A 12,238-nucleotide genomic window follows, 5' to 3' on the forward strand; every position below is an offset into this window, starting at 1 on the left:
AAAAATAGTTATGTACAAAGATAAGCTTGGGGTGTCTCCCAAGAGCACTTTGTTTTAAGTCACTAAGTTTGACTTTTCAGAACCTTTTCCTAGTATGGGACATGAGGAGCTTTGATGTTCCTTGTCTTGTCCATGAACTCAAGTGTGATAGCCTTGTTCATCAGCTCTTCAATACCAGATGACCATTTCTCTATGAGCTCTTGTGTGAGAATGGCCCTGACCTTAGCAAAAGGTTTTGATCCTCCATTTCTTTGGACCTTGTATTCCACAGCTCCACCATCAAACTTCCATGGAGTGAGAGTTAAGACTTGAGAAGAGGGCCCAAGAGTTAATGGTTTGGTGCTTGTTGGGTTCTTGTCTTGAGACCCTGAACCATTGCCTTTGTTGCTGCTGATCTCCTTCTCACTTGGTGTAGGAGATAGAGATTCCAAGAAATCCTCATCATCACTAAAGAACTTTTCACCATCAATGAACTCAAGATCAAGCTCTCTTTGGTGTTCTTTCTTTTTCTCACACGCATCAAGAGGCTGATCCTTCTCTTTCATTCCACAAGTCCCCACATACTGCATCTCAAAATGTTGAAACTCATCACAGAGACTTGGAGGCACATAGGCAGGCAGCTCAATAGATTTTTCTTCTTTCTTGAGCTTTTGCTTGGCCTTTTATTCAGCAACAATCTGAACTTAGTCTCTAGAGGCTCCATGAACATTGTTTATAGCAAAAACTTCGGTTCAAAGGGTCACCTCTCCACTGAGTTGCTCAATGTCCTCATTGTCTTGTGAAGAAAGACCTCTAAGAGCAATATCTTCTTGTGGAGTATAGAATAGACGTTCTATCTCCTTTATAGCAGCTTCATGATCTTTGATCTCCATGTGATTCACTTGAGAGGTTAAGTTCTCTATTTTGTTGTGGAGATCATTGTAGGGACTCTTTACTATTGTTTTGATCTCATCTTGTCCCTTTAGAAGTTGTTGGAACATGCTGTTCAACTTCATTTCTTGAGGCTTTGATGCACCTTGCCCTTGTGGAATAGTCTCTTTCTGAAATCAAAGCTCCACCTCACCTTGACCATCTTGACAATCTTCAATATCAAGCTCTTTGTATCTTTCATTACTCTTGGCCAAATTCTCAACAAGTAGCTCTCCTTGTTCTATGGTAAGATTTGCAAAACGCCCATTGCTAGCTACATCCAATGTCCATTTATGCACTATATCAACTCCCCAATAAAAGATACTAAGGATAGCTTCTTGTTGGAACCCATGATGAGGACAATCTCTAGTGTAGCCGTTAGGTGTTTCCCATGCTTCATCAAAGGTCTCATGGATTCTTTGTTTGAAGCCCAAGATGTCTTTCCTAGCTTGAACAGTCCTTTGTATGGGATAAAACCTTTGAAGAAAGATCATCTTGCAATCATCCTAAGAATTGACCAAGTGGGATGGTAATACTCTCTCCCATTTGCTTGCCCTTTCCCCAAGTGAAAATGGGAACAAGTGATGGGCTGGCCTAGGGTTTTTTTAACCAAGCCCGTTAGTCCTCCAAAAGTTTTAAATTTATAAAACCCTAGTGTCTGCAAGTGCACAGATGTACGTTGTAGGACTTAGGGTGTCGATCCACAGGGAGGATGTCTAATCTGCGAGAAACAACAAACTGGGAAGTAAGCAAAGTCATAAACCAATAAAAGTTTGGGGTTTTTGGTTAAGATCCTAAACTAAACCTAATCTAATATTCACAAGAAGTAAGATGCAATGCAGGATGAATTGTTAAAAGAATATCTAAAGCATATCGACTCAAACTAAAAACACTTAAACTCATAGGTGGCGATTTAGACTTCTCCGGTTTACTCTAATCGATGTATGATGGCATTTCCAATTAGCTTCTGGGCAATTTATCTTCATCTGTTTCTGGGAATCTGCATGGAACTAGAATAGACATATGTATGATTAACCAAATCTCGTCACCTTAATCAACTAATCACTTAGATCTAGCAATTAACTCTCGCTCTCATGCAAAACTTAAGATCATGCATTAGACATTGAATTTGTCTGCTCACATCTTCTCTATAGATAGCTTTCGACTCCTATAGCGATTATCTTCTTCTGAATCTAGTTACGGATGATCTGATACAGCACTCTCGTGGCTCTGATCAATCCTAGGCTCAGAGAATAGGTCATGAATCTACTCTCATGCTTTATGAACAACTTAGAAGAGATGAGATCCAGAATATGGTCTAGAACAATACAAAGTCTAATCAATATATATGCTTGTCAATATCTTCAAACAACTTGACTCTCTAGGACTGATCTACATGATGCAATGAATGATGAAAGACATAGATGAATGCAAAAGAATGAAACAGAAAAGCTAATAACATAAAAAGGAGAAAGAACAATGGATCTGGGGAAGAATCCCCATCATCATCGCCTAACCCTAGAGAAACAGAGTTTGGTGGCTAAACATCTCATTACAAGAGCACACACCCGTTTAGGACTGCTAAACAATGTATTTATAAGTCTTAAGGTCTTCCAGGTCTCATTTAGGGCTTCTATGAAGAGAAATGGCGAAGTGGGCTTTTATGTTGGGCCTTGTGGCTCGTCCTAAGGTCCACCGGGGGTGAGAGTCTTCCAGGACAGGTAAAACATGTGTTTCCCGCGGGTGAGTCTTCCGGGACTGGTGAACTGGGTCAAGTTGTTCGCCATTTATCTTTTGATTGCACCGTTGGATCTTTGTGATGTAAAATGCTATGGAAATCTGGTTGTCTCCTCTTGAGTTTCTCCAAATTTGGGATGGATCAGACGGTGGGAAGGCCTCCATTTGTTACCAAACTTCCGACGGTCTAACTCTGAGCTGAAAAAGTAGATTTCTTACATTTTGCCATCATACTCCCTAAGTTTCCTGAAAAGAGCCTTGAAACTACAAATACATGAAAATCATAATAAAAGGTCCTAAAACTACATAAAACTTTTGAAAAAGCATTTGAAATCAATGGTGAAAAGTGGTCAAAATCGGGTGTTATCAACTCCCCTAGACTTAAGACTTTGTTTGTCCTCAAACAAAACAAGATAAATATCACTCAACAGAAATGAGAGGGAACTCAAAAACATCAGCAACCATACTTCTAGACTTAAATTATGGACAATGCATCAATCAGATCAAGTCTAGAAAATTCTCACTTAACTAGTCCGATAATCTGTCATGCGAAAATCTGTCACACTCAGAACTGACTTCCAGTCAACTAGCTCTTAACATTCATTTAAGGTTTCAGTGGTTCTCATCAAAAGGATATTAAACAAGGCATTCAAGGTTAGGTATCAAAAAGGCTTTTTAATGGTAAGGCTTGATGTGTTTAAGGTTACCATTTTCTGGAGAGACAGGACATTATGCAAAACAGCAAGAGAGGATGGAACTGTAAATGCCTCCACAGTTTCAGTCACATTCTCCTTGCTTTAAGATTTCTGTTCTCTTTTCTTCAGGTTCTCCTTATAGTTCCCCCAGACTTGGATTTTTGTCCAGGTTGTGAATCCATAACTCCTTAGGTGAATACCTATTGCCTTGGCTCAAGTGATTTCGGCTTCTAAGACTCTTTAGGCTTTTGGTTTCCTTTCCTTTCTTTCTTTTTTTCTTTTTTTGGTTTTTTTTTGAAAGGGGAAACTGCCTTTTGACTTGGAGTCTTAGGGAGCACGAAATTTACCTTTAAGGATGAGCTTTTCTGAGTCATCATAAGATTTCTGGCACACTCCCTTCTGATCTCTTCCAGACTTTCTCTTTAGTGACTGAAAACTATGTTGTTCCTCCCTCTCCGGCATTTTTGCACATATTTGTCAAATTAGACTTAAAAGGCAGGAAATTTGAACATGAAGGTTTGGGTTAAGGGTGTGGTACCAGCTAAAGGTGAACTGACCATCTAGGAAAACAAAGAGTGGTAACAATAAGGTAAAGATGTCCTAGATGTATATCATGATGCCTTTTTAACACCATTGATGAGAAAATTAGATGTCAAGATTAAGTCAAAGTAAAATGAGCTAGTTTCAAAGTAAAATGAGCTAGTTTATCGTGTCAGAAAAGATCTTCATGAATAGAAGTCCTCTGGTGGGATTCGTAGTGTAAGTACTCTAGCTACCGCCTAGTCTTGTACTAAACCTTGAAAGTGCTTTTATGAGTGATTGGTGTAGAAGCAAACAGGTTGGTTATCTTCATCGATTTTGTCATTATTCCCTCAAAATGTATTTGACCTTTGAAAACACTTTTTGAAACTCAAAACACTTTTGAAAAGTTTTAAGAAAAACCAAAAAAAAATTGAAAAATTTTAAAGAAAATGCAGAATGCAAGGGCTCATGCAAGAAAATGTGGTTAGAAAGGGATGAAATCCTCCCCCATACATTAATCACACTGTCCCCAATGTGAAATAAAGCAGGCAAGGATGAGAAATAGAGTATGTGAAAAATTTAAAAAGATTAAGGGAAAGAAAACTTACCTGGTGTTGGTGATGGATTGTGAAGTTGAATGGTGGAAGGTGGATGATGTGGTGGTGATGCTTGATCAAACTTGGATGCTAGGGATCCAAAATAACACATTTGATAAAGGTGGTGGTGGAAGTGGCCAAGGGTGGCCGGATGGTGCTGGCCGCGGATCAAGTAATCCTGGCCGCGGTAGGATGCATGCTGGCCACGGCAAAATGCTTGCTGGCCGCGGTTGAACCTCCTTTGGCTGCGATCAGCTCCTTTTCTTATTTTTTTTTTTTGATGGCATACTAAGGCCTGTCTAAAATAAGAAAAACAAAACTTTAATAGAAAAAGGATGCTAAACATAAGCAAATAAGTACCTAAATGGGTTGCCTCCCATCAAGCGCTTTGGTTTATAGTCCTTAGCTAGACTTTGCAAAGAAAAAGACTTAGTTCAAATAGGATCTTGTCCTAAGACAAGTCCTTTTTGAAATCCTCCTGGTATGTCTTGCAGGTTTTTCATCACTCCATAGTTCTTCTGGTTCAAATGCATGGGCTTTATGCTCTCCTCTTTTGCTCTTAAGTGGTGTAGCTTCATAGAATATGTCCTTGTCGATATTGTCAAAAGAAACTCTCCTATTGGGCCAATCCATGATGGCTCCAACAGTTGCTAACAAAGGCCATCCAAGAATAACTGGATAAGAGTCATCTTTGGTCTTCACTATGTATAGATCGACAGGTGCAATGCAATCTCCAATCCTTAGAGGAATGTCTCGGGCTATCCCTCTTGGTGTTGCACTTGAATCATCTGCTAACCTAATCTTGTCCTGGTACTTGAGATGTGCTTAATGCCAAGTCTCAATTCAGTTTCTTTGGACATCATGTTAATGCAAGCTCCAGAATCACAAAGAATATTGAGGAATCTTTCACCTCTAATGTCACAGGAGACAAGAAATTGACCTTTTCCTTGAACTTTGTGCAGAGTTCGAACTGGTCTACCTTCTTGGGTGTGTGTGAACAAGTCTTTCATCTCTTGGATTGATTCTTTGCTGTCACAAAAGAAGTAGCCTATCATGTGGTCTCTACATGCTTTGGCAAGCGAAATTCCCTTGGGCTGAGTTTGAACTATTTGATTGAACTCTTCAAGTGCTTCTTTGCTGATCTTGTTTGTGTAGTCACTAGCTTTTTGGGGATCTTTGAGATGGATTTTGTAAACAGCTGCATCAGGTGATGATCTAGGAAAAGATAGATACCTGGCTCTTCTGAAATATGTAGAGATGTTCTCCTTAGTCTCCTTGCTGTATCTGAAGAAAACTTGAAGGCAGCCTTGCTTCCAGATGTCGTCGAACCCATGGTAGAGAGGAATAGACTTCAAAAACTTGTTGACTCTGATTAGTCTGTCTCTATATATGCTATTGGTTATTGGTTCTATGTTATCATCAGATGAATCGTCCCCAAGGTTTGGATCTTTTACAAACAAACCATACTCGTCATCTTCTGAGAATTCCTCTTGAAGATCAATGTGGTCCATTGGATGCTCAGTAGAGATTCCATGGAATTGGTTCTGCTTCACCAAAGAGACAATCTGAGGTTTATCTCATGATTTTCTCTTGGAACAGAAATTTGAATAGCTGATCGATTTTGGAAGTGTTGGTGAGGTGCATCGAAATCGGCGTTGAGTTAATTCCGAGGCTGTCTTCTCGCAAAGATTGGCAAGTTGTATTGGTCGATTGGCTTCTATAACAACTGGTGGAACAATGTTTTCATCATTCATTCTTCCTTCAGCATCGGCCTGGTCTTGTCTCCTTTGATTATCAGCGTTGAGCAGAATTTAGAGGGACTCAGTTTCCCTCTTCGTCGAGTTGTGGCTGTCCATCTTCTTCATGGGCAGCATCTAGGTCATCACCATGAACTGAATCACGGTCATCATCTCCAATGTGATCCTCCTGATCACGGTTTAAAGGATCTTCCCGATGGGCATTAGGATTGGCCATCTTGAGCGTTCTTCGTCTGAGTTTCCTAAGTGTTTGTCAATCTCGTCTAAGGGCAATACGATGTCGACAGGATTTCTCTTAGTTTTCATGCACCTGTGAGCAAAGATAAAAAGAGGAGTTAGAAAATCTCCAGCAGAACTCGAAAATCTTAAGTTATAGGATTGAAATTAGATTAAGAAGTCAAGTCAACAGCGATAGATCCCCGGCAACGGCGCCAAAAACTTGATGTGAGTGCAGTGTGTAACACAAGTTTTACCCTAGACAAGCTGCACGTGCACAGCAAACACAATAGTACTTAGGGATCGAATCCACAGAGATCTGTGTGTTGAGGACTTCTAACTGATGCTAAGATTAGCCAACTCTCGTCACCTTAATCATCTAATCACTTGTTCATGGCAATTAACTCTCGCTCTCATGCCATAATAAGATCATGCTTTGTAGATTGCAATCCATCTCGGCTTACGTATCATCCGTAGGTAGCTTTCGTATCCTACAATGAAGACGTCCATAAGATCCAGTTCAGGCAACCCATATACAACACTCTCATGGCTCGTATTAAACCTAGGATTGGATTCTGGGTGATCAATCCAGAATTACCGCTTTGAGATTTGGATAAATGGGAGAATCATGTTAAAAATTGAAATCCGTTCTTCTAAGAACCTAGATGTCATTTGAACATGGGGTCCCTTTGGATTGCCCTTTCACCCAACTAGGTGACTACACAGACATGGCTGAGGTAGACATCATCATCGGTTTAGAATTAAGAAGAAGAAAAGTAAAAAAACAAAGTTGCATAAAAAATTCTCTTATTGAAGACAGAGTGGCGATGGAGAGCTTCTACAAATGCATAAAAATAAAACCTAAAACTACAAATGAGTTCTCTCTCAAAGAGAAGAAAGAGACTCCCTTACAAAACACCTAAAAATGAGTATTTATAGTGTTTTTCCAAGTCTTGGGCGTGTAGGGCTTGTAAATTGGGTGCAGAAAGTGTCTTGGGCCTTAGTTGGGCTCCTAAGGTTCGGACATACGTCTACCGGGGCTGAAACCTCTTGAGCCGCGGTGGGAAGAAGGCTGGCCGTGGGTGAAAGCACTTGTGCTTGACTGGGCTTGTGTTGATCGGCCTTCTGTGCATTGATGATATCTAGAGATCTAACCGTTGGATTGCTTTGATTCCAAGTGTGTTCGAAATCTGGTTATCTCCTCTATAATGTCTCCAAATCTGGGGATGATCGGACGGTGAGAAGGTCTTCACTGGTTGCAAAACTTCTGACGGTCTGAATTTGTCCAAAAATGTACTTTTGCTCCAAAATGCACTCCAAAGTCCCAAGTTTCCTGAAAAGCCTTTTAGTCCAAAACATGGAAAACACTTATAAAACCTTTAAAACTGATTGAAAACACATGCATAAGATACTGACAGTGATCCATAAAAGTGGTCAAAATCAGGTGTTATCAGTCTCCAAACCAAGTGCATTTGAAAGCTGGATAAGTCTTCTATAAGTTTTCCAATTTTGAGCGTGATCAGATGGTGAGAAGGTCTTCGTCTCTCCAAGAGAGTTCTGACGGTCTGCATTTATCCAAAAGAGTCTTTTTGTTCCAGTTTGCACCTCTTTATCCCAAATTACATGAAAAGTCTTTTAAAATCTGAAAACATAGAAATCCTTTGAGAACTTTTGAAAATGGAGTAAAAACACCTGCAAAAGATATTAAAGTCATCCATAAAAATGGTCAAAATTCGGTGTTACTAATATGACTCACCAGTCAAAGAGAATCTAGGGTTTTTGAAGGATATTACACACCAACAAAAGATTTGATCTTAACTTAGAAAGAGATTTTTGATAAAAGATAAGATGGTTCCTCAGATGAGATTACAAGAGAATATAAAGAAGTACAAGAGAGTTTTGGCCAAAGCAATAAACATGTCTCGAAAATTACAAGTGAAAGCGGTCTAAGTTTGAATTTAAATTCTTCCATACGCTTCTCTTCATGGCCTACTCCTTTGAGCTGGACTTAGTGGACTTAGATGCTTAAGTGATCCAACTCTGCCTCATTAAACCCATCACTAAAAAACCCATTGGGACAAAACTAATGATGGGGAAAAAGAGTACAAAGTTGGATCAAAAGTCCACTAAGTATCTCGGACTTGGATCACAACAAGAGTGTTTGAATTATACTCTTTCCCCTTTGAACTTGGTTGGTTGATGATGTTGCTAATGGCTTCTTTAAGTCTCCTAGACTTGGATCTGGTCATTAGGTCGTTTGCCACTCGCATTACTTCCTCAGGTTCAAGCTCCTCAGCTACAAGTTCCTTGTCTCTAAGCTCGGGTTCCAGCAAGCGCTCCATGATCGCATCAACCACCTTGATAACTTTGACAGGGTCTGCAACCTTACAAAGATCAATGGTGTAACTGAAGATGGCTTCAAGCTGAGACTTTTCCCATTCAGTCTGGGAGATAAAGCAAGCCAATGGGAGAAGAATTTGCCTAGGGGGTTTCTATTCAGACATGGGAGCAATGTAAGCAGGCTTTCGTCTCAAAGTTCATTTCCACCTCAAGAACAGCTACGCTCAGGAATCAGATCTCTTCCTTCACCCAACACAACAATGAGACATTTGGTAAAGCCTGAGAAAGACTCAGGAGCTACACTAGTCAGTGCCCTCACCATAGGTTCTCAGAAGTTTCATTGCTTAGCAGTCTTTATAGAGGAGCTCTTCCCAAGATCAGGAACCAACTAGACACTGTCTCCAATGGGAACTTCTTAGCAAAGGAGATCACTGCTGCCATGGAGCTAGTTGAGAATTTGGCAATGAGCAATGATACTTATGGGAGGAATATGATAGGTGCAATAGAGGAGATGGCTCTAGTGAGGAGTAAAGAACGAGAAAGGATATCAAGGAGCTGCAAAGCAAGCTAGACAAGGTCTTAGTTGCTACTCAGAAACCTCTTCATATTGTTGGTGAATTTGATGAGAAAGCTCAATATTTGGAGAATGTGAATGAAGAAGGTTCAACTCAGGAGGAGCTCAGCTATATTGGGAACCATAACAAGTTCAACAGGTTCAACAAAAACTACATTCAGAACCCGAGCTACAGAAATCCCAATGTGACATATCCGGGTGACCAAGTATATCCTTCTCAGCAAGTTCAGCCTCAAGGGTATGTTCCAAAAAACCAGTTTCAAGGGAATTATCAAGGGAAGCAGCAGTATGTTCAGCAACCTATTAAGAGCCAAGGGAACAAGTTTCCTTAAGGGTTTGGTTAGAAACAGCAGCAGGGTCCCTCACAGCAGCAGAGTCCAGACAGCAGTTGGGTCCTACAACAGCTTCTACAGGGTCAACAGATGGTCCATCACAGCTTTAGTGACCTCAGCTCCAAATATGAGTCACTACAGAATCAGATCAAAGATCTTCAGAAGAACCAGGCTTCTTCTTCATCTAGAGGACAAGGAACACTTCCAGGGAAACCTGAAACAAACCCCAAAGAGTATGCTCATGCTATAACTCTAAGAAGTGAAAAAGAATTACCAGAAAGAGAGCATAGACCGGAGCTCATTGAGTCAATGAGCAACTCAGTTGGGGGGGGGTGACTCAATAGAGTAATCTAGATGATGAAGTTGTGGAGTTAACAGTTGAGAACAATGAAAAAGGTAAATGTGTGGCATAAGAAAAGGTGCCTGAGAAACCATATGTGCCACCACCATCTTATCAACCAAAGCTGCCATTTCCAGGAAGGTTTAAGAAGCAAATGCTTAACTCAAACTATATATCTAACCTCATAGATGGTGATTTAGACTTGTCCGGTTTACTCTAATCAATGTCAAAGCATTTCCAATTATCCTCCGGGCGATTTATATTCATCTGTTTATGGGATCTTCATGGAGTATAATACACATGTGTGTGATTAACCAACTCTCGCCATCTTAACTAACTAATCAATCAAATATGACAATTAACTCTCGCTCTTATGCCAGAATTAAGATCATGCATTAAATATTGAATCGACATGTACGCCTTTCGAAAACACTTAAACAACTCGATTCTGTGGGACAGATCTACATGATGCAAGGAATGATAAAAGACATGAAAAAATGCAAAAGATGAAATAGAAAAGTTAATTAGATAAACAGGAGAAAGGACAATGGATCAGGAGAAAAATTCCCATCTCCATCGTCTAACCCTAGAAAAACAAAGTTTGGTGGCCCAAAATCTCATTACAGGAGCACACACCCATTTAGAGCTGCTAAGAAATGTAATCTATAGATCCTAAGGTATTCCAGGACTCTTTTAGGGCTTGTCTGAAGAGAAATGGCGAAGTGGGCGTTGATGTTGGGCCTTGTGGCTCGTCATGGATCCATCGGGGATGAAAGTCTTCCAGAGCAGGCAAAATGCATGTTTGCCGCGGGTGAGTCTTCCGAGACTGGTGAATTTGGTTAATTTGTTCTCCATGTATCTTTTGATTGCACCGTTGGATCTTTGTGATGTAAAGTGTTATGTAAAGTGCTATGAAAAGCTATGTAAGTGCTGAGAAAGTTTTCATTTAAGGCTGAACTTCTGACAGACTGACTATGAGCTAAAAATGTGGATTTCTTCTATTTTGCCATCATTTTCCATAAGTTTCCTGAAAAGAGCCTTGAAACTACAAATACATAGAAATCATATTAAAAGTTCCTAAAACTGATTAAAACCTTTGAAATCAATGGTGAAAATGGGTACAAATATGGTGTTATCAACTCCCCCAGACTTAGACTTTGTTTGTCCTCAAATAAAACAAGATCCAGTCTGGAAAAATATCATTCAACAAAATGATTGATGCATTGTCCATAATTAAGGTCTAGAACTATGTTTGCTGATATTTTTTGAGTTCCCTCTCATTATGTTGAATGATATTTTTCCAGATTTGAGGCATGATTCTGATCATCTTGTTCGGCCAAATCATCCGAACCACTACCATGGAGACTCGCGAACTCCACACAACCGAGATGAGCCCTATTCGCCACACCTGGTGAACCGTCGACCATCTCATTCTTTACCTTATTAAATTCTGCACCAGAACACTGAAGCTGATTGATTTAGGCTCCAACAAAAATCGATTAGAAGCTATGCTGAATCAATACCTTGACTTCCAATTTGTTACGGAAGGCTGCCAAGCTAGATTTCAAGGAGGCCAATGAAATTGCTTCATGGTACAGAGGAAGAACAGATGGTGAACTTCAAGATATTGAACAGCTCTGAAGACACTGTGGGAGAACAAGAGAGAGGAGTAGCTGAGCAACCTTCAGAGGTTTCCACCGCGGCCGCAAGGATTTCACCCGCGGCCTGACCCATCTCCACCGCGGGTGCGACGTCTCCACCCTCGGGTGACCGCCATCCCTCCCTGAGCTCACATCACCAAGACTCAACAGATCAAGAAGAACATGACCCTCACATCAGATGCATGATGATCACAGAAAGTGAACCAAATGTCATAGATGTGGAGGATGAATCACCTAAGAGGATTGAAATGCCATACATAGATTCAATCATCAGTTTCGATGCAGCAAAGTTCTATTGTGATTCTTATTCTGCATTTGAAGCACCAGATCATCCACAGGAAAGATAAGTTCGAACTCTGCACAAAGTTCAAGACAAAGGTTAATTTCTTATCTCTTGAGTCATTAGAGATGAAAGATTTCTCAATATTCTTTGTGATTTTGGAGCTTGCATTAACATGATGTCCAAAACCACTTCTTTGAGACTTGGCATTAAGCATATTTCAAGTACCAGGACAAAGATTAGCGTAGCAGATGATTCAAATGCAACACCAAGAGAGAT

The 12,238-nt window shown here is 40.2% G+C and overlaps 2 non-coding genes across 2 annotated transcripts; one reads left to right on the forward strand and one right to left on the reverse strand.

Moving 5' to 3' along the window:
* The first annotated feature begins 1,254 nt into the window (after positions 1 to 1,254).
* Positions 1,255 to 1,360, forward strand: LOC112081739. Its single transcript, XR_002896661.1, has one exon. It is a non-coding gene; the product is annotated as a small nucleolar RNA R71 (small nucleolar RNA).
* Positions 1,361 to 8,992: 7,632 nt separating this feature from the next.
* Positions 8,993 to 9,099, reverse strand: LOC112081734. Its single transcript, XR_002896656.1, has one exon. It is a non-coding gene; the product is annotated as a small nucleolar RNA R71 (small nucleolar RNA).
* Positions 9,100 to 12,238: the final 3,139 nt, after the last annotated feature.

Source organism: Eutrema salsugineum, unplaced genomic scaffold (assembly GCF_000478725.1).
Source record: "Eutrema salsugineum unplaced genomic scaffold, Eutsalg1_0 scaffold_10, whole genome shotgun sequence".
Classification (NCBI taxonomy): Eukaryota; Viridiplantae; Streptophyta; class Magnoliopsida; order Brassicales; family Brassicaceae; genus Eutrema; species Eutrema salsugineum.